This window comes from Bos taurus, chromosome 1 (assembly GCF_002263795.3).
Source record: "Bos taurus isolate L1 Dominette 01449 registration number 42190680 breed Hereford chromosome 1, ARS-UCD2.0, whole genome shotgun sequence".
Classification (NCBI taxonomy): domain Eukaryota; kingdom Metazoa; phylum Chordata; class Mammalia; order Artiodactyla; family Bovidae; genus Bos; species Bos taurus.
Genome location: NC_037328.1, coordinates 52,551,612 through 52,577,786, shown reverse-complemented (window position 1 = coordinate 52,577,786; position 26,175 = coordinate 52,551,612). Strand labels below are relative to the sequence as shown.

The window sequence follows — 26,175 nt, the reverse complement described above, 5'->3', positions numbered from 1 at the left end:
AGGTGTCCTTGGTACGTGAAACTCAAATTTGTTTCCTCAAGAAGTTTTCATTTTCCTCTGCTATGTACCTCTGTCATCTACTTGCTTGCATTAATTTTTTTTTTTTCAGAATAAAATGCAGCATACAACTAGGCAATGATGTAACGGGGTTTAATTAACGTTTGGGAAGTATTTTGAGTTTCTTTGATGAACCATGTCGGCTGCCACTCAGAGACTAATGGCACAATATTCCTGCTGGTTGTTAAGATTTTACAGCGAAAAAAATTCCACTGGATCTAAAACACTGCTGATGGGTGAGGTTTTATTTAATAAGCTAAAAGAAAATAGCACATTACAATCACCTATGCACATGAATATCTGTAAGGTTGCTAAGCTATAACCAAATGTATCTGCAGCAGGAAAAAAAAAGGTAGCAAAGCCCAGGAAAGTCAGTATTAGATTCCTACCAACAGATAATTGTAATGCTAGTGTGGGTTGCTAGAGGAAACACCAATAAAATTACCAGGCATCAGACCCTGGTGTTTTAGGCAATTTACAGGGAAAAGTTGAGCATGGCTATTATTTGAGCTCAGCAAGGAACAGAACATTTAAGCAGAGCCAAATGTGGGTGCAGCAGACATAAACATCTATGTATTTATGTATGCAAATTAGTATAAACATTTGATAGGCTTCAAATTATTTTCAACGGCTTTTCCTTCTCTGTGATGACACTGAAATGTCACCATCTCCAAGCATCAACACTTCTTTGAGTGCAGCTCAGCGACTTCCGTATTTATGCTTACTCTTATTTGAAGCACAATTCTATTAATAACAGGTTTGGTTAGCTGATTTCTGGACCCATGGCATATTAGAGGCAAGAAATAAGGTAAGAGAAGAGGGCTGCTAAGAAGAATGCTCTGATATCACCAAATAGTGACCCAGACACTCTTGCCAGTATTTCATCCAGCAGTCATTTTAGGCTGTGCAATGCTCACTTGTATACAATATCTGCCCAGGTTGGTCAGGTAGCTGGGGAGCAATCTACCCAATGAGTCAGCAGTTCCCGGTCATCCACTCATGTCCTGTGTGAGGTGCTGTCCTGTCATTCCAGTGAAATTTCTAGCTGTCTGGATTTGTGCCCTGTTAGTAAACCTATTCCCCTTCATGGATCACAGGCTTGTCAGGATGAAGGGGTTTGCATAACTCAATAAAACTATGAGCCATACCACATGGGCTCACCCAAGATGGTCAGGTCAGAGTGAAGAGTTCTGACAAAACATGGTCCACTGGAGGAGGAAGTGACAACACACTCCAGTATTCTTGCCACAAGAACCCCATGGACCATATGAGAAGGCAAAAATATATGAAGCTGGAAGATGAGCCCTCCAGGTTGGAAGGTGTGCAGTATGCTACTGGGGAAGAGTGGAAGGCAAGTACTAATAGCTCCAGAAAGAATGAAGTGGCTGAGCAAAAGAAGAAATGAAGCTCAGTTGTGGATGTGTCTAGTGGTGGAAGTAAAGTCCAATGCTGTAAAGAACAATATCGCATAGGGACCTGGAAAGTGAGGTCCATAATTCAAGGTAAATTCAAAGTGGTCAAGTAGGAGACGGCAAGAGTAAACATTGACATCTTAGGAATCAGTGAACTAAAATGGACAGGAATGGGTGGATGTAATCCAGATGACTATTATATCTATTACTACAGACAAGAATCCCTTAAAAGAAATGGAGTAACCCTCATAGTCAACAAAAGAGTCTGAAATGTAGTGCTTGGGTGCAACCTCAAAAATGACAGAATGATCTTGGTTCACTTCCAAGGAAAATCATTCAACATCACAGTAATCCAAGCCTATCCCCCAACCACTGATACCAAAGAAGCTGAAGTTGACCAGTTTTGTGAAGACCTACAAGACCTTCTACAACTAATAACAAATAAAAGATGTCATTTTCATCATAGGGGGTTGGAATGCAAAAGTAGGAAGTCAAGAGATATCTGGAATAACAGGCAAGTTTGGCCTTGGAGTACAAAATGAAGGAGGGTAAAGGCTAACAGAATTTTGTCAGGAGAACACATTGGTCATAGCAAACACTCCTTTCCAACAACCCAAGAGATGACTCTACACGTGGACATCACCAGATGGTCAATATTGAAATCAGATTGATTATATTCTTTGCAGCCAAAGAAGGAGAAGTTCTATACGGTCAGTAGAAACAAGACCTGAAGCTGACTGTGGCTCAGATCATGAGCTCCTTATTGCAAATCAGCCTTAAATTTAAGAAAGTAGAGAAAATGACTAGGACATTCAGGTATGACCTAAATAAAATCCATTATGATTATACAGTGGATATGACAAATAGATTCAAGAGATTGTATCTAATAGAGTATCAGAAGAACTATGGATGGAGGTTCATAACATTGTACAGGAGGCAGTGACCAAAACCATCCCAAAGAAAAAGAAATGCAAGAAGGCAAAATAGTTGTCTAAGGAGGCTTTACAAATAGCTCAGGAAAGAAGAGAGGTGAAAGGCGAGGGAGGAAGAGAAAGATATACCCAACTGAATACAGAGTTCCAGAGAATAGCAAAGGGAGATTACGAAAGCCTTCTTAAATGAACATGTAAAGGAATAGAGGAAAACAATAGAATGGGAAAGACTAGAGATCTCTTCAAGAAAATTGGAGATATTAAGGGAACATTTCATACAAGAAGGTTCACGATAAAAGACAGAAATGGTAAGGACCTAACAGAAGCAGAATCTATTAAGAAGAGGTGGCAAGAATACACAGAAGAATATGCAAAAAGAAGTCTTAATGATCCAGATAATGACGATGGTGTGCTCACTCACCTAAGGCCAGACATCCTGAGTGTGAAGAAGTCAAGTGGCCTTAAGAAGCATTACTACAAACAAAGCTAGTGGACGTAATGGAATTCCAACTAAGTTATTTAAAATCCTAAAAGATGATGCTGTTAAAGTGCTGCACTCAATACGTCAGTAAATTTGGAAAACTCAGTAATGGTCACAGGATTAGAAAAGGTCAGTTTTCATTCCAATCCATAGAAGGGCAATGCCAAACTACCATACAATTTCTTCCAGTTCATATGCTAGCAAAGTACTGCTCAAAATTCTTCAAGCTAGGCTTCAACAATATATGAACTGAGAACTTCTAGATGTACAAACTGGGTTTCAAGGAGGCACAGGAACTAGGGCTCAAATTGCCAACATCCATTGGATCCTGGAAGAAGCAAGGGAATTCGAGAAAAACATCTACTGCTACTTTATTGACTACTAAAGTCTTTGACGGTGTGGATCACAACAAACTATGGAAAATTCTTAAAGAGATGGGACTACCAGGCCACTTTACCTGTCTCCTGAGAAACTTGTGTGCAGGTCAAGAAGCAAGAACTGTCCAGTTCTAACTGGACATGGAATGACAGATTGGTTCAAAATTTGGCAAAGGAGTATGTCAAGGCTATATATTGTCACTTATTTAACTCATATGCAGAGTATCATGTGAAATGTGTACATGGATGAATGTACAGCTTGGATGAATCACAAGGTGGAATCAAGATTGCCAGGAAAAGTATCAATAACCTCAGGTATGCAGATGACACCATCCTAATGGCAAAAAGTGAAGAGAAACTTAAGAGCCTGTTGATGAGGATGAAAGAGAAGAGTGAAAAAGCTGACTTGAAACTCAAAAAAAAACAAACAAAAAAAACCCTAACATTAAGGCATCTGTTCCCATTACTTCATGGCAAATAGAATGGAGGAAATTGGAAATAGTGATAGACTTTATTTTCTTGGGCTCCAAAATCACTGTAGATGGTGACTGCAGCCATGAAATTTAAAGATACTTGCTCCTTGGAAGGAAAGCTATGACAAACCTAGACAGTGTATTAAAAAGCAGAGACATCCGTGTAAAGGTCCAGGTAGTCAAACCTATGGTTTTCCAATAGTCATGTATGGGTGTGAGAGTTGAACCATAAAGAAGGCTAAGCACCAAAGAATTGATAGTTTTGAATTGTGGTGCTAGAGAAGACTCTTGAGAGTCCCTTGGACTGAAAGGAGATCAAACAGTCAATTCTAAAGGAAATCAACCCTGAATACTCATTGGAAGAACTGATGCTGAAGCTGAAGCGCCAATACTTTGGCCACTTATGTGAAGAGCCAACTCACTGGAAAAGATCCTGATTCTGGGGAGGGATGAAGGCAAAAGGAGAAGGGTTTGTCAGAGGATGAGATGGTTAGATAGCATCACTGACTTGATGGATATGAATTTGAGCAAATTCTGGGAGACAATGGAGGACAGAGGAGCCTGGTGTGCTGCAGTCCATGGGGTCTCAGAGTCAGACACTACTTAGCAACTGAAGAACAACAAAAGTAAGCCTACTGGGAAGGACACATTCCACCCATCATAGTATGTGCAGTGCATAGTTGAGGGCATTGAGGGTTACTGCTGCGCGGCCATTATAAAAGGATCTATCATGTGTATCTCTGAGCCCTGCCATTCAAGGTGCTCATATTATGTGTGGACTCTGGGTTCAAATCTTCATTTCCTAGCCAACTGATAGTTAAATATCTCTGACCAGTTACTCATTCTTCCTGAGTTTCAGTTTTCTCATCTGTATATTTAGACCTGACTCAAAGGGTTGTGAAGAGGATCATATGAGGCAACATAAGGAAACTCCTTAGCACCTTTATCAAGACTGATATAGGAGACACTTAGAGCTGGAAGAGACCCTGGCAGTCGACTTATCATCATATCTCATTTTAAAAATGAGGAAAACAAGTTCCAAAGAGGTTAAGTTCAACAGCTAGATACTGGCAGAACAGGAAACTTGATGGAAGAAAGAAAAACAATTGCATACCTAGTCTATACCAGGAACATCACATCTACTATCATTTTTGATCCTCAGAAAGTTCTATGAGGTATTTTTATATCTGCTTCATTGAAGAAGAAAGCTCAGAGAGGTTCGGTAAGTGGTCAAAGGCCACACAGACAGTGTGTACTAGAACTGCAATACAAATTCAGCTGCGCTTGACTTCAAAGTCCATGTCCATTCCTCTTTACTCTGGCTCAACATAGGAGGTAGGATTCCTGTTTTTTCGGTAACCTGCTTGAAACAAATCAGAACACTCCTGAGCTGTTATAAGACTGGGGTGGATTTAATTGTATCCTCAGTTCAGTCCAGTTCAGTTCAGTTGCTCAGTCATGTCTGACTCCCTGCGACCCCATGGACTGCTGCAAGCCAGGCTTCCCTGTCCATCACCAACTCCTGGAGCTTACTCAAACTCATGTCCATCGAGTCGGTGATGCCATCCAACCATCTCATCCTCTGTCATCCCCTTCTCCTCCTGCCTTCAATCTTTCCTGGCATCAGGATCTTTTCAAATGAGTCGGTTCTTCACATCAGGTGGCAAGTATTGTAGCTTCAGCTTCAGAATCAGTCCTTCCAATGATTATTCAGTATTGATTTCCTTTAGGACTGACAGGTTTGATCTCCTTGCAGTCCAAAGGACTCTCAAGAGTCTCCTCCAACACCACAGTTCAAAAGCATCAATTCTTCGGTGCTCAGCTTTATTTATAGTCCAACTCTCACATTCATACATGACTACTGGAAAAACCATGGCTTTGACTAGATGGGCTTTGTTGGTAAAGTAATGTCTCTGCTTTTTAATATGCTGTCTAGGTATCCTACAGGTGCTCAATGGGACATTCACTTTTTAGCTGAAAATCCCAATACCAAAATGCTTCTGCCTAGCAAAGGCAGAGAAACATGGCTCTTTTCACAGCTTAATGTGGCCGAGAATGCTAATAGAGGCGAGGAACACAGACAGGGCATGGAGGGCACGGTGGGAGCAGACAGAGCCACAGTGCCATGTAAACAAACCCAGAGAGAGGCATTCCTTGACAATTAGAGGTAGATATGTCCGAGAAAGTATTGAGGGAGCCAATCTCCATAGATATCAATAGACAAAGACTGTACTTAAAGGGAAAGATGAGAAATTACATGAGCAGAGATGGAGAACCATCTCTAGGCAGTAGCTGAGCCCCCGCGAGGAGCCGACACCATTCCCACACAGGCTGCCTGTAGCAAAAACGGTGCGGGGGCCGCAGGAAGGATCAGTGGAATTTGAGAGCAAAGAAGTCCTGACCATATGTAAGCAGCCACTATTCCCTTCATCACAGAAGGGACTGGAAGTTTCACTGGTCCCTCATGCATCTTTTGCAGAGATGCTTATCACATGGGATTTGAAATCAGACTGCTGTGTTTGAATCTCAACTTCACCACCTGCCAGCTGCACGACCTTGGACACGTTATCTAACCTTTCTGTGTACCCAGCTTCCTCATTTATAAAATGGGCCCCAAACTGCCCCCATGTCCTGAGGCTATTAGGAGGATTAAATAAGTTAGTACACAGATGACACTTGGAACTATTCCTGGCACATAATGAGAGCTCAGTAAATCCTAGCTTTTATTTTTACCTCATAGGGTTGCTCAGAGGATGAGGTAGGCTTCATGCCTGGCATGTGGTAAATAATCAGTGTTCACCTTTATTATGTATTTGTATAAGTCGCTTCAGTCGTGTCCGACTCTGTGTGACCCCATAGACGTCTGGCAGCCCACCAGGCTCCCCCGTCCCTGGGATTCTCCAGGCAAGAACACTGGAGTGGGTTGCCATTTCCTTCTCCAGTGCATGAAAGTAAAAAGTGAAAGGGAAGTCGCTCGGTCGTGTCCGACTCTTAGCGACCCCATGGACTGCAGCCTACCAGGCTCCTCCATCCATGGGATTTTCCAGGCAAGAGTACTGGAGTGGGGTGCCATTGCCTTCTCTGATATATTATTTATCGTTCACAGGCCTAGTGAATGTTTACTGTTGAATTCATAAGGTCCCAGGCTGACCTATTTGGTTGAGTTGTAGATAGATACCTGTCCTGGGTAAACCCTACCATCAAGATCTTAATACACAGAGAAGGCAACTGGGAAAGTACCACTGCCCTCTGCCACGCACCATGGAAAAGATGTTTAAACAGAGATTTCTATCTGGATGCCTACAATGTGATCCACTGATGGGAGATTATGGTGTGGTTTCTTTTCCTGATGATGTTAGTAACTAAAGGACACCAACCACAAAGCAGCCTTCAGAATTCTCAGCCAAGGGATCATCTGGATTAAAAGCTATCACAGATCCTCTTCCTTAAACATCTTTCAAAATTCTCCCAAAGACAGAGAGCATTGACCTGCTGTTTTATTGGAGAGAGAGGGGAACTCTTCATAATACCAATGAACAGCACTTTATTTTAAAGGGTCATAACTGATCCTAATGGGTAAAAGCTGTAAAAAGTGAGATTCATTAAAGTAGCAGGAAAATATACCGAGTGTCTTTGCATCAGTCAACTGAGATTCAGAATGAGGTTCACCCAAAAACAACCCTCCAACTGGTGATTCACATGGTCTGAGTTAAATAATAGAGCTGTCACTGGGAAACTCACTGAAAAGAAAATTTCTTCCTCTGCTGCTTTACTGGGTAGTGGAGAGTGAAGTTATGTGACCCCCAGAGAAAGAAGGCAAATGTGGGGTGCAGGTTGAAGGGGTCAGAGAGTAAAATCAGGCAAAAATGGTTTTGTCTTAATCTGAGAGGTCTTAAAGTTATGAAGAAACAAAGGAAGGCTTGGCACGCTGAGATCCATGATAAATAAAGCAATATGCAACCCCAGGAAGAATAAGATGGCAGCAGAAAGAGTGTTGTTTCTGACCAGCTCTTTAAACCTACTGAAAAGCAAAGCACTTGCGATACTAAATAAGCCAGACATAAAATGTCCAGTGCAGTGTGGAGTATATTTTATTTTAAAAGAAGCAGCTCTGTACTCTCAGGCTGTGTTTATGTCTATGCCACTGCTCTGGCCATGGCAAGAGACATGACCAGCAGATGCAACTGAAGCAGATCAGTGAAGAGATCACCTTGGTGAAACTTCCCTTGGAGTTGGGATGCACATGGCTCTCAGAACCTTCACACTGCAGAGACAGCACATGGCCAGCCAGCCTGTCAGCCTGTTCACTCAGGCAATCTACAAATCCCTCTAGAAGATTCCACAGGGCACAGTCTGGCTTTAGTGGAAACCTAATTTAAACTGATTCCCAGATGACCAGCCTGGAGCCATCCTCTCCTGAATGCAGAGAACCCTGCAGTATGGGGTTGCGGGGGCAAGGGGGCGGTGGGGGGGTTGCATGTCTTCAGTCTGACATGAATATCAGCCACTTTGATTCCTCCTGGCAGGAAAAGCAGCCTTCAAATTTGTGCATATCTTCCTTTCAATATAATGAAGCATTCCATAAACGAGCATCCCAGGACTCAATTATAAAGGCCAAATTGCTATTTTACTCACTAAGATAAATAGCTCTAGTCTCATCAATCTTGCCCTTTGTAATTTACCTTATCTGGTGGACTCTTCACAATAACCCTATGAGGAAAGCATTTGTTCTAGTCAGGGATCTGTTGGTCACAGGTAACAAAAGCTCAATTCAACCCAAGACAACAGGAAGGAATGGAGGTTGGGGGGATTGTTGCAAGGTTGTGGTGCAGTAGTGCAGTCTCACAGGAATCTGGGAAACATTGAACAATCAGGCCTTGGGACTCGCAAAATTGAGGTGGCTTTGTGAATTGTCACTCTCTACTTCCACCCCTTGCATCCAGTGACCCCCTGGTCTGTAGACTTCTTCTGGAGTAGGATCATGTGCTGAGAGCGCCACAAAGCCTGATTATCAGGGGCTAAGGTGACAGGCAGGCTTCCTGCCTGCAATGCAGGAGACACAGGTTCAATGCCTTGGTGGGGAAGAGCCCCTGAAGAAGGAAACAGCAACCCACACCAGTATTCTTACCTGAGAAATCCCATGGACAGAGAAGCCTGGTGGGCCACAGTCCATGGGGTTACAGAGTCAGACATGAGGCTAAAGAACAACAAGGTGACAGGCAGATTGCCAGACTGGAGGGCATAGGCAAAGCGTTACCCCAAAGCGATTCTAGTGCGTCACTATTAGCTCCTTTCATCACATAGGGAAACTGAGGTACATAAAAGTTAGGAGGGCTCAGTCCTATAGCAAGCAAGTGGCTCTCAGCTATCTGAGGGCTTGGGTGTTGTATTCAGACAGACCTATATTGAAATCCTATAGATTGCTTGCTGTTGGGTCCTAAACAGGTCACTTAATCTCTTTGCATTTCAATTTCCTCACTATCAAAATGGGCTTATGTCAAAATTAAATGAGTATAATTGATTTAACCCATATAATTTAGTACCTGGAATAGAAGAGCAGGCAAAAAAAAAAAAAGATACTAGCTTTTTCATCATCTATGGAACCATGACCTAGGCTGCACCACAGTTTACCACTGAGTGTGATGGGTTCTGGGCTTCCTCAGTGGCTCAGCAGTAAAGAATCTGCCTGCAATGCCAAAGACACATGTTTGATCCTTAGGTCAGAAAGATCCTTTGGAGAAGAGCATGGCTACACACTCCAGCATTCTTTCCAGGAAAATCCCATGATCAGAGGAGCCAGTCAGGCTACGGGTCCATGGAGTCACAAAGAGTCAGCTACAGCTGAGCACACATGTACCCGTGGTACAGGTTCTTCCTTCAAGTGTCTGTGTTGCCACTCTGACTTCCAGCTCCATGGAGGCAGTGTCTCATTCCTCTCGCATCACACCCTGGGCTGGCTAAGCACATTGGCAGTCCCTTCAAATTCTTGTAGAATTAAACCGGCTGAATCATTTCACAAGTCACTCTAGTCCCACAATCCCCTAAGGACGCCACGCCACCACTGTTTCATTGCCATTGGCATCTCTGGGGTACCAGCCTGGTGTTTTTCTCTTTTCCCGTCTTTCTGTCTTTCACGCAGCTCCACCTGGAGGCCAACGGCCTGAGTTTGTCATGAAGTCAAATTTATCACAAGAGAAAAATGTCCCCCAGTAAAGCAGGGCTGTTCAACTTCACATGACTACAGACAAAGAAAAGAAATCCTGGATTCTACTTGCTGGGAATGTTATTAGGGCATTTCTTTGTTGGGGTGAAGGGGGAGGGAGGGCAGGAAATCTTTATGTCAAGTGGGGATTTGGGGTAACATTTAAAGTAAAGGACTACACGAAAAGCAAGTCCAGTTAACCCTTGAACAGCATGCATTCGAACTGTGCAGATCCACTTATATACACATTTCTTTTTCAATAAATTTATTGGAAAAAAATTTGGAGATCTGCAGCAATTTGAACAAACTCACAGACAAACCACATAACCTAAAAAAAATTGAAAAAAAAGTAAGAAAAAGTAAGGTATGACATGAATGCATAAAATATAGAGAGACATACACATAACATACAAAATATAGGTTAATCAGCTACATTATCAGTAAGGTTTTTGGTCAAGAGTAGGTTATTAATAGTCAAATTTTGGGGGAGTCAAAAGTTATACATGGATTTTCCATTATGTGAGGATCGCTGACCTTCCCCTGTGTTCAAGAGTCAACCATATTAGAATTATGAAGACAAAATAAGAAGTGAAGAATTGCTTGCCTAAGGGTGACCTCACAATTCTCCTCCAGTTATTTGCAAAGTGAATACCAGCAGTGTGTTCCAAAAATCTCTTAAGAGAGTGAAAGTGAAAGTGTTAGTCATGTTGGACTCTTTGTGACTCCATGGACTGTAGCCTGCCAGGATTCTCCATCCATGGGATTTTCCAGGCAAGAACACTGGAGTGGGTTGCCATTTCCTTTTCCAGAGGATCTTCCCAACCCAGGCATTGCAGGCAGACTCTTTACCATCTGAACCACCAGGTAAGCCCTAAAAAATCTCCTAGACAAGGTGTTCACATTGAAGAGAGATATTCCACAAGGATGCATTAATGATAAGACGAGCTAGGGGAAGGGAACTTCTATTTGACAAATACTATCATGTGTCTGCACTGACCTATGCCCTTATAGTACTTCATTATTGTCCCTTCCCAACCTTGCAACATCAATGATGTTCCAGTATTACAGGTAAGGAAAACCAAAGGTAATACCCTCAGGCTACGCAATAAGTAAAGGATGTGCTGGAGCCCAGCCAGGGGGCTGCTGCAGACAAGATACCAGGTCAGTCTTGCTTCCCCAAATTGCTCATTTCTCTTTTTTGTGCTTCAGGCAACTCAGCTTGACTACCACTATCTGAGAGAGAAAACTGGTCCCTAACAGGACCAACATAGAGTAGAAGAAAGAATGGAGTTGTTGTTTAGGAACCAGCCACAATTGACAAACACTCATAAAGAAAGATTTGCACCACTAAGTTTTAAGGAGCTATTGAAAGATCGTTCTGATAAGTATAAAATTATTAGCACATGGGCTTTTGGGTCAGACTGAACTGACCTGCCCCTCTACTATGTGTCCTTGAGCAAGTTACTCAACCTTGCTAAGTCTCAAATTCCTTAGTTTTAAAGGAGAATAATAGTTATACCTACCTAATGCTGCTGCTAAGTCACTTCAGTCATGTCTGACTCTGTGCGACCCCATAGACAGCCTCCTACCAGGCTCCCCCGTCCCTAGGATTCTCCAGGTAAGAACACTGGAGCGGGTTGCCATTTCCTTCTCCAGTGCATGAAAGTGAAAAGTGAAAGGGAAGTTGCTCAGTCGTGTCCGACTCTTAGCGACCCCACGGACTTCAGCCCACCAGGCTCCTCCGTCCACGGGATTTTCCAGGCAAGAGTACTGGAGTGGGGTGCCATCGCCTTCTCCATACCTACCTCATAGACGTACTGTAAAGATGAAATGCAATAGACTTGCAGAAAGTGTTCCTTGCTTAGGAAAATGCCTTGTGCATAGCAAGTACTCAAGAAATGCTAGCTATCATCAACAGTGGATAATTTTAAAGAAATGGGGATTGGTCACAGAAATTGTTACAAGACATCTATTTCTGCTTTATTGACTATGCCCAAGCCTTTGACTGTGTGGATCACAATAAACTTCTGAACAATAAAATTCTGAAAGAGATGGGAATACCAGACCACCTGACCTGCCTCTTGAGAAACCTGTATGCAGGTCAGGAAGCAACAGTTAGAATTGGACATGGAACAACAGACTGGTTCCAAATGGGAAAAGGAGTACGTCAAGGCTGTATATTATCACCCTGCTTATTTAACTTATATGCAGAGTACATCATGAGAAACGCTGGGCTGGAGGAAGCACAAGCTGGAGTCAAGATTGCCAGGAGAAATATCAATAACCTCAGATATGCAAATGACACCACCCTTATGGCAGAAAGTGAAGAACTAAAGAGCCTCTTGATGAAAGTGAAAGTGGAGAGTGAAAAAGTTGGCTTAAAGCTCAACATTCAGAAAACTAAGGTTATGGCATCCGGTCCCACCACTCCATGGCAAATAGATGGGGAAATAGTGGAAACAGTGTCAGACTTTATTTTTGGGGGCTCCAAAATCACTGCAGATGGTGATTGCAGCCATGAAATTAAAAGACGCTTACTCCTTGGAAGGAAAGTTATGACCAACCTAGACAGCATATTAAAAAGCAGAGACATTACTTTGCCAACAAAGGCCCATCTAATCAAGGCTATGGTTTTTCCAGTAGTCATGTATGGATGTGAGAGTTGGACTATAAAGAAAGCCGAGCATCAAAGAATTGATGCTTTTGAACTGTGGTGATGGAGAAGACTCTTGAGAGTCCCTTGGACTGCAAAGAGATCCAACCAGTCCATCCTAAAGGAGATCAGTCCTGGGTGTTCATTGGAAGGACTGATGTTGAAGCTGAAATTCCAATACTTTGGCCACCTGATGGGAACAACAGATTCATTTGAAAAGACCCTGATGCTGGGAAAGATTGAGGGCGGGAGGAGAAGGGGACGACAGAGGATGAGATGGTTGGATGGCATCACTGACTCGATGGACGTGAGTCTGAGTGAACTCCGGGAGTTGGTGTTGGACAGGGAGGCCTGGCGTGCTGCGGTTCCTGGGGTCACAATGAGTCGGACACAACTGAGTGACTGAAGTGAACTGAACTGAACGAAGAGATGTGAATCATTTATAAATAGTACACATTTGCATGTAGACAGTAATGAGATAATATCCTTAAATACAGTGTGTTTCTCTAAGAAGTCTGAACATATTACTTCCCACTGATCCTGAACCCCACCGTGTTACTTATTTATATTGCTAAATTGCTTAGCAACTCCCATTCTAGGCTTGAGTAGAGACATAAAATTTCAATCAAGAATAGGACAAAATACCACAAATGTTAAATAAACATGCAACTATCATATTAAATGTCAAACATAAAAATCACATTTATTTTAAAGTATCTTCCCAGGATTTGACTCTCTGTAAATTCAAATGGTTCTTCCTATGTTACGTGTGAGGTGAGGGCTTGATGTATTGGTAGAAATGTGGGGAGCATCTCAGGAAGGGTGTTTTGCTCCTTTTTTTAAGCACGTAAGGGATTTATATATATATATATATATATATATATATATATATATATATATATATATATTGAGGGGGGGCGCATTTCTCTGCTTGTGGAATCTTAGTTTCCCCACCAGAGATCAAACCTATGACCCCTGTAGTGGAAGCACAGAGTCTGAACCACTGAAGTCCCAAGTAAGGAATTTAATTGTCTCATACAACAAGTTAGAAGCCTGGGGAGGCCAATTCAGGTCTGGAATGGGCAGCTAAACTTGTCTGCCAGCTCTATCATCCTTATTGAGAAGATTTTGTGTCCCTGGCACCTGTAGGCATTGCTCCAGGAAAGAGGAAGGAAATGAAAGGCCAAAATGGCTTACAAGTCCAATTTTTCTAGATGCTCTGCCCAAGAAGTCTTCCCAGAAGCTCTTTAGTTAGGATTGGGTCCAAGGGAATCTGTCTCCCCCTGAATCTTGCAGCTGGGGTGTGTGTGTGTCTGTGTGTATACATCTTAGGAAGGAATGAATTGCTCTGTTCCAGGTTCCAGAATCTGGTCTCATTAATCCTACACTCTCTTTCCTTCCTTTCAAACTTTGATTAACTCAACAATGATAGAGGGGAGAAAGATGACAGTGATAAACTCTCCCTTCAGAAAGAAATAGAAAGATTTACTTATTATGTTTTTGAGGACATGAATCCAGTCTTTGTCTCAGTTATTCTATTGAGCAGAGTAATTCATGAGCCTCCAACATCCACAACACCCTGAAATTTCATCTGCTACCAATATCCTTCTGCCAAGGATAATGTTCTCAGCTTTCTGATAACAGCCTTTCCCACTCTTCACATATCCTTCCTATTTGCCCCATCTGTAACCTTCCCTGGAGGAGCTCTTATTGGCATGCCATTTTAAATCCTGTTTTCAAACAAGGTAGGAAAAGCAGAAATAAGCAAATGTTAGATTTTATGATTGACTTAGAAGGCATTAGTTAGGTTTTCCAACATGAATTTTTGAAGGCTGATCATTTGAATGACTATAGCAAAGACTCCAATATTGCTCTCTTTTTCAGGTAGAGACCTTTCCATGGTATATTCTTTTTATCTCTGTCTCTTTTTCTCCTTCTTGTCCTCCTGAATGCAGAACTTAGCATCAGGAGGCCCACCTCAAAGCTTTTCTCAGGTCTAATTTCTAGCATGGTTAGTTTGGAGTCTAGGATAAAACACTTTACCATTCTTGGTATCTATTTTTCTATATATCCAGTGAAGTATCTGTATTAGGTAAATGCCAAAGTCCTTTCCAACTCCAAAATTTCTCACCCTTTATGCGTCTGAGAGGGACTTTTACCTGTGGATAAACTGTAAAAGGTCACAGCAGCCTAACATCTACACCATAGCAAAAGAAAAAAAAAAAGAAAAAGTACATTTCAAATATCATTAAAGATACTGAAGAGCTATGGATGCAAAGAGAATTAAATAAACTAAAATTTCTAAGTGAGCTTACATTACCAACTGTTTGCTTCCCAAGGAGCATTTGTCCATTTTGGGTACAAACTTAAGACTGGATTTAGGCCAAGAAGAAGGACTCTATTGGAAAAAGAGCATACAGCAGAACACTTGGTGAAGGTATGAGACTGAAATAATGAATTAGAGAACTGTAAGACTCACTCCCGTCTGCTCAGAGGTGGTAGGGAAAATTTATGTGAGCTGAACCAGAAAGAGAAATTAAAAACTCTTACAGTCTGCAGTGCGTAGGAGACACAGTCCCACTAGAAATAATGGGTTTGAAATGAATGCACAACAGCTCTTCCTCTCAAATCATTTGCCAGACTTTGAACCTGTGTGAAGCAGAAATCTAAGCTATAAACCTGAGACCTCTGATGACCAGGACTTTTAGAGCTGAAGAGACAGGGAGCTGTTAGGTTTCCAATTGAAAATCCAAAAGAACTCTCTGCAAAGAACAGGGACAAACCAGAGGTGAACTGGACACAAAATACTGCAATTCAAACTCATATCCAACTCAATTTTTACCTATTTGCCTATCAGAGAAAAGGAAGAACCCTTGCTGGTAAAAGATTTCAGCCAAGCATTCTCCGATTTTTTTGTTTTGTGTTGTTTTTAATACTCAAAGTTTATGCTACAAGTTAAAATTACTAACATGAGAAGAGAATGGAAGATGTGATTGATAATCAAGAGGAAAAAAATTAAACAATAGAACCATATCCACAGATAATTCAAATATGGTAATTAGCAGAAAAGAATTTTAAATAATTAAGATTATTATACTAAAGAAAATAAAGGAGAAACTGATTAAAAGATTAAACATTTCAACAAAACTGACATGCTAAAAAAATCAAATGAGCATTCTGAAGTTGAAAAATACAATAATACATTATCTAAACCATAGAATTCACTAGATGAGTTTAATAGCATGTGGAACACTGTATATTTTACTCAAAGACAAGATTAGTTAAAAAAAAAAGAAAGAAAGAAAAGGAAGAAAACCCAAACTGAAACACCAAAGTGTGGGGAAAGAGTGAGAAAAACAGAATGAAACATAAAAGACATGTGGAATATAGTCAAAAGATCCAATGCATGTATAATTGAAATCCTAGAGGGAGAAGAGACTAGAGATCTCTTCAAGAAAATTAGAGATACCAAGGGAATATTTCATGCAAAGATGGGCTCAATAAAGGACAGAAATGGTATGTCCCTAACAGAAGCAGAACATATTAAGAAGAGGTGGCAAGAATACACAGAAGAACTATACAAAAAAGATCTTCACAACCCAGGTAACCATGATGGTGTGATTACTAACCTAGAGCCAGACATCTTGGTATGCAAAGTAAAGTGGGCCTTAGGAATCATCACTACAAACAAAGCTGGTGGAGGTTACGGAATTCCAGTTGAGCCATTTCAAATCCTAAAAGATGATGCTGTGAAAGTGCTGCACTGAATATGCCAGCAAATCTGGAAAACTCAGCAGTGGCCACAGGACTGAGTCCATTTTCATTCCAGTTCCAAAGAAAGGCAATGCCAAAGAATATTCAACTACTACTACTAAGAGATGGGAATACCAGAACACCTGACCTGCCTCTTGAGAAATCTGTATGCAGGTCAGGGAGCAACAGTTAGAACTGGACATGGAACAACAGACTGGTTCCAAATAGGAAAAGGAGTACGTCAAGGCTGTATATCGTCACCCTGTTTATTAAACATATGCAGAGTACATCATGAGAAACGCTGGACTGGAAGAAACACAAGCTGGAATCAAGATTGCCAGGAGACATATCAACCTCAGATATGCAGATGACACCACCCTTATGGCAGAAAGTGAAGAGGAACTAAAAAGCCTCTTGATGAAAGTGAAAGTGGAGAGTGAAAAAGTTGGCTTAAAGCTCAACATTCAGAAAACGAAGATCATGGCATCCGGTTCCACCACTTCATGGGAAATAGATGGGGAAACAGTGGAAACAGTGTTAAACTTTATTTTTCTGGGCTCCAAAATCACTGCAGATGGTGACTGCAGCCATGAAATTAAAAGACGCTTACTCCTTGGAAGTAAAGTTATGACCAACCTAGATAGCATATTCAAAAGCAGAGACATTACTTTGCCAACAAAGGTTTGTCCAGTCAAGGCTATGGTTTTTCCTGTGGTCATGTATGGATGTGAGAGTTAGACTGTGAAGAAGGCTGAGCGCCGAAGAATTGATGCTTTTGAACTGTGGTGTTGGGACTCTCAAGACTCTTGAGAGTCCCTTGGACTGCAAGGAGATCCAACCGGTCCATTCTGAAGGAGATCAGCCCTGGGATTTCTTTGGAAGGAATGATGCTAAAGCTGAACTCCAGTACTTTGGCCACCTCATGGGAAGAGTTGATTCATTGGAAAAGACTCTGATGCTGGGAGGGATTGGGGGCAGGAGGAGAAGGGGACGACAGAGGATGAGATGGCTGGATGGCATCATTGACTAGATGGACATGAATCTGGGTTAACTCTGGGTGTTGGTGATGGACAGGGAGGCCTGGCGTGCTGCGATTCATAGGGTCGCAGAGTCAGACACGACTGAGGGACTGATCTGATCTGATCTGATCTGACTACTAAGTCGCTTCAGTTGTGTCCGACTCTGTGAGACCCCAGACACGGCAGCCCACCAGGCTCCACCATCCCTGGGATTCTCCAGGCAAGAACTCTGGAGTGGGTTGCCATTTCCTTCTCCAATGCATGAAAGTGAAAAGTGAAAGTGAAGTTGCTCAGTCGGGTCCAACTCTTCGAGATCCCATAGACTGCAGCCTACCAGGCTCCTCTGTCCATGGGATTTTCCAGGCAAGAGTACTGGAGTGGGTTGCCATTGCCTTCTCCAAAGAATATTCAAACTACCATATAATTGCATTCATCTTACACACTAGCAAAGTAATGTTCAAAATCCTTCCAACCAGGCTTCAACAGTACATGAACTATGACATTCTAGATGTTCAAGCTGGATTTAGAAAAGGCAGAGGAACCAGAGATCATATTGCCAACATTTGTTGGATCAAATTGCCCACTTTCATCGGATCATCAAAAAAGCAAGAGAGTTCCAGAAAACCATCTACTTCTGCTTTACTGACTATGTCAAAGTTTTTGTCTGTGTGGATCACAACAAATTGTGGAAAATTCTTAAAGAGATGGAAATACCAGACCACCTGACCTGCCTCCTGAGAGATCTGTATGCAGGTCAAGAAGAAACAGTTAGAACTAGACATGGAACAACAGACTGGTTCCAAATCAGGAAAGGAGTATGTCTAGCCTGTATATCGTCATCCTGCTTATTTAACTTATATGCAGAGTACAACATACAGGCTGGATAAGCACAAGCTGGAATAAAGATTGCTGGGAGAAATATCAATTAACCTCAAATATGCAGATGACACCACCATTATGGCAGAAAGTGGAGAAGAACTAAAGAGCCTCTTGATGAAAGTGAAAGAGGAGAGTAAAAAAGTTGGCTTGAAGCTCAACATTCAGAAAACTAAGATCATGGCATCTGATCCCATCACTCATGGCAAATACATGGGGAAACAGGGGAAACAGTGACAGACTTTATTTTTTTAGGCTCCAAAATCACTGCAGATGGTGACTGCAGCCATGAAATTAAAAGACACTTACTCCTTGGAAGTAAAGCTATGACCAACCTAGACAGCATATTAAAAAGTAGAGACATTACTTTGCCAACAAAGGTCCATCTAGTCAAAGCCATGGTTTTTCCAGTAGTTATGTATGGATGAGAGTTGGACTATAAAGAAAGCTGAGCACCAAAGAATTGATGCTTTTGAACTGTGGTGTTGGAGAAGACTCTTGAGAATCCCTTGGACTTCAAGGAGATCCAACCAGTCCATTCTGAAGGAGATCAGCCCTGAATATTCACTGGAAGGACTGATGCTGAAGCTGAAGCTCCAATACTCTGGCCACCTGATGTGAAGTACTAACTCATTGGAAAAGACCCTGATGCTGGGAAAGATTGAAGACAGGAGGAGAAGGGGTTGACAGAGGATGAGATGGTTGGATTGCATCACCAACTCAATGGGCATGAGTTTGAGTAAGCTCTGGGAGTTGGTGATGGACAGGGAAGACTGGTGTCCCGCAGTCCATAGGGTCACTAAGAGTCAGACACAACTGAGTGACTGAATTGACTAAGAGGGAGAAGAGAAGGGGAGTAGAAAAGAGCAATCATTGTAGTGATCAGTCAGTTCAGTTCCCAAGATTGGTCAAAGATATCAACCCACAGATCCAAGAACAAGGAACACTAAGAAGAATAAAAACAATGAAAACTACATCTAGGAGTATTATATTCAAAATGATGAAAGGTAAATACACAGAGAAAAAGATCCAAGGGAAAACAAAACAAAATACACTGCTTTCCAAGTGACAACATCAAGACTGAGAGCCGACTTTTCAGTAGAAACTATGGAAGCAGGAAGATAGTGTTTTAACATCTTTTAAGAGCTGAAAGAAAAATATTATATCAAGTGAAAAGATACTTCAAAAATTAAGCCAAAATAAAAATATTTTCCAACAAATAAACCTTGATGACTTTGTCTCCAGAGAATGCAACTATAAGATTTACTAAAAGAAAATTTTCAGACCAAAGGAAAATAATCCCACAGAGAAATATTGGACTTTGGGAAGGAATAAAGAACACTGTGAGTGAGTGAGTGAAAGTCGCCCAGTCGTGTCCGACTCTTTGAGACCCATGGAAACTGTAGCCCACCAAGATCCTCTGTCCATGCAGATTCTCCAGGCAAGAATACTGAAGTGGGTTGCCGTTCTCTTCTCCAGGGGATCTTCCTGACCCAGGGATCAAACCCAGGTCTCCCGCATTACAGGCAGATTCTTTACCATCTGAGCCACCAGGGAAGACCAAAGAACACTATAGCAGATAAGTATATGTATAAATATTTGAAAATATTGACTTTATGAAACAAAAGTAAAGAAATACTTATGACAGCGTAACAAAGGAGTAAAATTATAAATAATATCACAGAGAACTTGAGGACCTAAATGAAGTTAAACTGTTACGAAGTTCTTAAATTACTTGTGAAGTGGCAAAAATACTAACTTAGGATATATATTGAGAAGCTAGAAAGACATACTGATTCTCTAGGTGGAAAGCTATAAGAAAATCAAAAATTATAATAAAAAGCTAATAAAAGAGAAAATGGAATGTACATACTTAATTCAATTGCAGGTAGGAAAGGAGAAACAGAAAATAGTGTAAACCAACTATTTCAATAATTACATAAATAAATGGGATAAACATTCCAATCAAAAAAAAGAATGAATTTTTTAGAGTACATGATTCAATTATAGGTTCTTTTTTCTGGCTCTGCTGGGTCTTCACTGGCGTGTGAGGGCCTTCTCTGGTTGCAGTGTGAGGGTTTCTCACTGCAGTGGCTTCCTGTGTGTGGAGCACTGGCTCTGGGCACTTGGGTTTCGAGAGTCGGCAGCACGTGAGCTCGGTAGTTGTGGCACATGGGACCAGCTATCCTGTGGCATGTGAGATCCTAGTTCCTGGATCAAGGATCGAACCCACGTTCTCTGCATTGGCAGGCAGATTCCTAACCACCAAACCACCAGGGAATCTCTAAAGGTTCTCTGTAACAAAAATATTTAAAACCTTGATGTACTTATCTCGTAGTCAACAAGGCCTAGGAGATGAAGTGCCCTGGGTTTGAATTCTAACTTCTAATTATAAACTGTTTGAACATAGATTAGTTATGTTCACTGACTAACTGAATCTCTCTTTCCTTATCTATATTAAAGGGGCAATAGGGCCTATCTGCTAGCATTTGTGTGAGAATGAAATAAAATTAACAATAAAAGCTAGGACAGAAGACCCTCAGTGAATGATAGGTGTTACTGTTTTATAATCACCATCACCTACCAGCCCAGTCTCTAATACTGTGGTTAACGACTTAGGTGCTAAAATTACAATTCTTAGCTTTTAATTTCTGCTCTGCCTGTTATTTAGCATGTGATCTCGAGTAAGTACTTAAACCTAAACTCCATACATCTTGATTTCCTCACCTGTAAAATGGGTACTTTAAGATTTGTGAAGTTAAAATGAACTCACCTATTAAGATACCACACATTGCCGTTGTGTGTGAAAGGTAGGTGCTCTCTACCCAGCAACCAAAGTGACTATTAAAATGTGTGATAATGTCAATCATTTGCTCAAAAGCTTCCAATGTCTTCTCATTGCACTTAGAATAAAAGCTAAAATCTTTACAGTCACTTCCGAGGTCCCTTAAAACCCATTCCTCCTCTGAACTCATCTACTAGTTACCCCTTGCTTACTCTGCTCACTTCAGACACACTGGCCTCCTTGTACTTCCTCAAACAAGTCAGTAACACTGTTGTCTCATGGTCCTTGCACTCTCAGAGTCTTCCTCTTGGAGAGCTCTTCCTTCTGCAGTCACCCACCGACTTCTCAGACTGCTCTCCCCCTGCCACTTGCTCCTTCACCGCTGCTGGGTCTTCTTCAAATATATTAGTCAGGGAAGGCAGATGGAACAATACTATGTAAAAGAGCACTTTGCTACCCACTTCACCCCACCTCCCTAGCTTACTGCCTTAGTTTGCTTTTCTTTTTTGCAGGAATGTTACATTCCTTTCTATTATAATTCTTTATTAATTTATCATATGCCTTCCCTCATTACAACATAGATCCATGAGGGCAGGGATTTTTGTCTTTGACCAATGCTGTAACCCCAACACCTAGACAGCCACCTGACACATAGTAGGCACTCAAGAATATTTATTAAATAAGAGAGTTTTAAAAGTTACTTATTATATTCTTATTACTAGTATTATTGGATTGGCCAAAAAGTTCATTCAGGTTTTCTGCACCATCTTACAGAAAACACAAACAAACTTTTTGGCCAATCCAATATTTACTTATTTGATTATTTCTTCCTCTTCTTCCTTCTTTAGTAACTATTGGAGGCATGGAGCCATCCCTGAACTCAAGACATAGCTCAGCTTAGTCACTACTTCCTCAAGGAATTCTCTTGAATTCCCTGTCATTTCTCATGTTCTGCCTTCTTACAACACTGATCTCTGTTGTGTGATTCTTCAGTTTGAGCCTATCTTTTCTACTAGAGTTGTATCGCTAGGGACCTCATCAATTTTGCTCACCTCTGTATTCCCAGTACTGAGTACAGAGCTTGGCATGTAAAATAAACTCAATAAATAATGAATGAATAGTCAGAATAGGCTCTTGAATTATTTTGCCTACTGTAAAACTAATTTTGCACATTACTTGACCATTCTGGCTGTGCTTTGTTTAGGGTATGTTCATGATTGATAAGCCTTGGCATTTACTATGCCATTTCCTCGTTGATGTTGAACTGTATAACTTAAGCCAACCTGTGTTCTGACAGATATTCACAAATGTTTTTCCTTGGTTTGTATGCAGAGTAGAAGATGAAAGAGCAGTAGGTTGCCAGTTAGCAAAAATCCATTTGCTCCTGCTCAGATCTGTGAAAGTATCCAATTAATATGATGCATTAATATTTCACAATAAAGAGGAACTTGGAAATCAGTCTAGTAATAAAAAGAACAAGTGAAGATAGACACATTCTTCTTTATTGGGATGGAGGAATTATGGCAATCATAGCGCAGGTAAGAAAGAATGGTCATTTATTTGGAGCCTGTCATATGCCAAACTCCATTCAAGATACTTTGCATTTATGATCCCATTGGATCCATATCCAATGGATATGTGGTTGAGAAGGGAAGATGTTGGCAAATGCGGACATATCTGTGTAAACTTTTATGTGTACATATATGTGGGTGTTTGAAATAAGCAGTCTCTAGCCCTGTCTTTGCTTCATATTCGTTGTGCAAGCTTAAGCAAGTCAGTTAATGCCCCTGAGCTTCAGTTCCTACATTTGTAAAGTGTGGATCAAAAGAGCCATCTCACAGAGCTGGTATTAAGATCAAATAAAATAATGAATATGAATGTTCTTTGAAAGTAAGTGTTGGGGTGGGGGCGTAGGGTGTTACAAGGATCAAAGCAACAATCTATTCCTTTGGATAGCATGATGTTTTTGCATTTTCCCTGATGAAAACTAGACCTGGGGTAAAGTCATATTATATCAGGCTATTACCTATTCATTTATTGCATTTCAATCTAATAAATATTTTAAATATCTGTTATGTGCCAGACTCCATAAGGCCATGGAGAATAAAAGGGATGAAACACGATCCTGCTTCCAGGAGCTCACACTTCAGAAGAGGAAGCATATGTGTATAAAAATAACTATACAGTTCAAGGGAGAATATGCACAATGCTATGCATGTAGATATCAGGAAATCACATCAAATAATTTATACAATAACTGTATCCTGAATACCAGCTGTGGACCAGGTACTGTTCTACAACCCAAAGAGACAGGAGTGAACAAGAAAGATAGGGAGCCTGTTTTCCTGGGGCCAACTTCTGATACATGAAAAAGGATAAACAGTCCAATTCCAGTTAACTGCTGTGTTGAACAGAAAACAAGGTGATGTGATCCTGAGTTCTGGAGGAGCAGAGGGCGGTCAGTTAAGGTCTCTGATATCTCTGATATCTGAGCTGAAACTGGAGCTGTGCCAACAGGGCAGCTTTGAGAAGATCTTCTGAAAGGGAGTTCTGCACAGAGAGAAAAGCAAGTGCTAGGAGCTCGTGGGTTTAAGGCTCTGACAGAAAGTGAGAAGCTCTGGTGAGATGACAAGGGGCCAGTGGGGGTGGAGCGGCCAGCTCACACACTGCATTTTGGCTGTGGTGAAGACTTTGGGGTCTAATCCATTACAATGGGTAGCCAGGGAAGGTTTTACAAAGAGCAGAGATACAATCTGAGATCTGATTTATGCTTTAAAAGAGCACTCTTGTTGCTAAGTGGACCAGGTCGACTGCAGTGGGGAGAAAGAAAATCCAGGAAGCCTAGACAAGATGCTATTTTATCCAGGTGAAGGATAACGAATGGCGACTTGTAACTAAACTAGAAGCAGTCTAGATGGGGAGGAAGGGACAGATGTAGAATATGTTTTGGAGTGGAGCCAGCAAGAATGTGAGGAAGAAAAAGGTTGTTTCTAAATGAAGAATGCTTCAGCTTCTATCTTTACTTCAAAATCCTTTAATGTAAAACAACAAATATGTCTAATGTATATTGAAGCTAATATTAAAATACTCTGGCTGTTTAAAGTTTCTCTATGATAAATATGGTTATTCAAGAAAGTTGTTAAAAATAATAGAAAAAATTAAGAAGAATACATAAATACATCATATAAAACATGCTGTGCACACATCTAAGACTAGAATGCTTAAATTTTTACCCCCAGAACTATGACTTGATCTTGTGCTTCTGAGGAGGCAGTGCTGTATCAGATTTTGCCTCTCTCTATAGCATCTGTCAACAACCGAAAATAGTTCGACAACTTAAACACAAGAGCTAGGTGTGAGCATTTCTTTATATCGGAGAAGGCAATGGCACACCACTCCAGTACTCTTGCTTGGAAAATCCCATGGACGGAGGAGCCTGGTAGGCTGCAGTCCATGGGGTCGCTAAGAGTCGGGCACGACTGAGTGATTTTACTTTCCCTTTTCACTTTCATGCATTGGAGAAGGAAACGGCAACCCACTCCAGTGTTCTTGCCTGAAGAATCCCAGGGACGGGGGAGCCTGGTGGGCTGCCGTCTATGGGGTCGCACAGAGTCGGACACGACTGAAGTGACTTAGCATAGCATAGCATTTCTTTATATATTGGAGATGACTTCCACCGATTGGGGGAAGTGGGAATGTCCAGTATCCCAGTATGTCAGGGACTGGATGGAGCACCTGGACATTTCATCAAGGCCTTAGATATTATACATGCAATCACACAGATTGCTGTAAATGCGGGAGAAGGGAGTTTGTAGCTATTTACAGCAACTGTCTGAGCGAGGCCTGAGTAACACAGTCACTTAGGGAAGCTAGGTTAGAAACCTTAGTCCACAGGCAGTCAAGCTCTGGACGGTTAGAAGCGGCCAGTGCCTCTCTGCATCTACAGGAGGCCCCCCGCCCCCATGATGGTTCTGCCTTTCGGGTCCTGTCTATTTAAACAGACGTAGGATTCCATAGAGGTTAAGGAGTGGGCGGAGTGAGTCCTTGGGGGGTCCGCCAGGGGAATGAGTTCTGCAGAGCTCAGTGCTGCCACCAACTGCAGGAGTGTATCCTCCCACTGCTCACCCCACGCGGATCTGAGGCCGGATGAAGCCGGGACCAGCCAGCGAGGCTGTACTGTGGCGTGCATCATCTCCTTGCAGCATCCTCTCCCCTGCCGCGGCTGTAATGGATCTCTGCGTCCTAAAAGAGGAAGATAATACTGGGTTTAGCTTATAAATAGATGGTTGTACGCTTTCCCTGCAATGCATTGATTGAGAGAGCCAAGCTGACTATTGATCTAATTTTAACTTACGTTTTAGCTCGCAGCCTCTCCGCCTCCCTGTCGCAGTTTGGTGGAGTGCAGGGCTCGACTGCCTCAGGCGACCGCCAGGGGGCGGGCCGCTCGTGTTCCTGCCACCCTACCCGTCTGGCCTCTGTTTACGCAGGATACAATGCGGGCCTTTATTGGGTTTGAAAAATAGGAGTTTGATTTTCCTGCGCCGGGATGACCTCATCACTCATGAAAGTCAGAGGGAAGTGGGGAATTGGATGACAAGCAGTCGGGAAAATAAAGCTTGCATTTCACCTCCTCCCACTCCACCACCTACACAGAGTAATCCGGTGTGCTTCTCATTTTAAAACCACGTTGCTGAGGCCGGGAAGTGGGGGAGGGCGGTAGGAGTGGAATGTTAAGTAACCAGACATTGTGTGTTTTGTTTAAAAGGTTAGTATCACCTCCTCTCTGCCTACTAGGGTTCTCTATGGAGCTGTCACCAAATGCCAGTGCATCAACACTCTCTAGGAAAGAGTGACTTGACTTTAAAATTTTTAGTTATTCCTAAACTCGATTCATCTTGCCAGTTTAAATAATGGTCATCCGCAATTTTATACTGCTACCTTGTACATTTCAGATCTGCTTACAGCTTCAGTTGAACAGGATCGACAATTAAAATCTATCACATTTTTGTTGCCACCTTTGGGGACCACGAAGTATAGGGTAGGTAGACTATAATGTAATGGGAAGGGAGAGAGAACAAGAAAAAAGCCTCCTCAGAAATTCCCCAGGCCTGGACCTTGGTATTTGAACTCTCCTCCTGAGGTTAAGTGAAACATA

The 26,175-nt window shown here is 41.8% G+C and overlaps 1 long non-coding RNA gene across 1 annotated transcript in view; it reads right to left on the bottom strand.

Moving 5' to 3' along the window:
- Positions 1-25,911, bottom strand: part of LOC101910021 (uncharacterized) — a 49,086-nt gene extending 23,175 nt beyond the window's left edge. The window contains exons 1-2 of the long non-coding RNA XR_804174.4: positions 25,375-25,911; positions 25,146-25,262 (exon numbers count right to left, since the gene is read on the bottom strand). This is a non-coding gene — a long non-coding RNA (uncharacterized lncRNA). The remainder of the gene's footprint in view (positions 1-25,145; positions 25,263-25,374) is intronic.
- Positions 25,912-26,175: the final 264 nt, after the last annotated feature.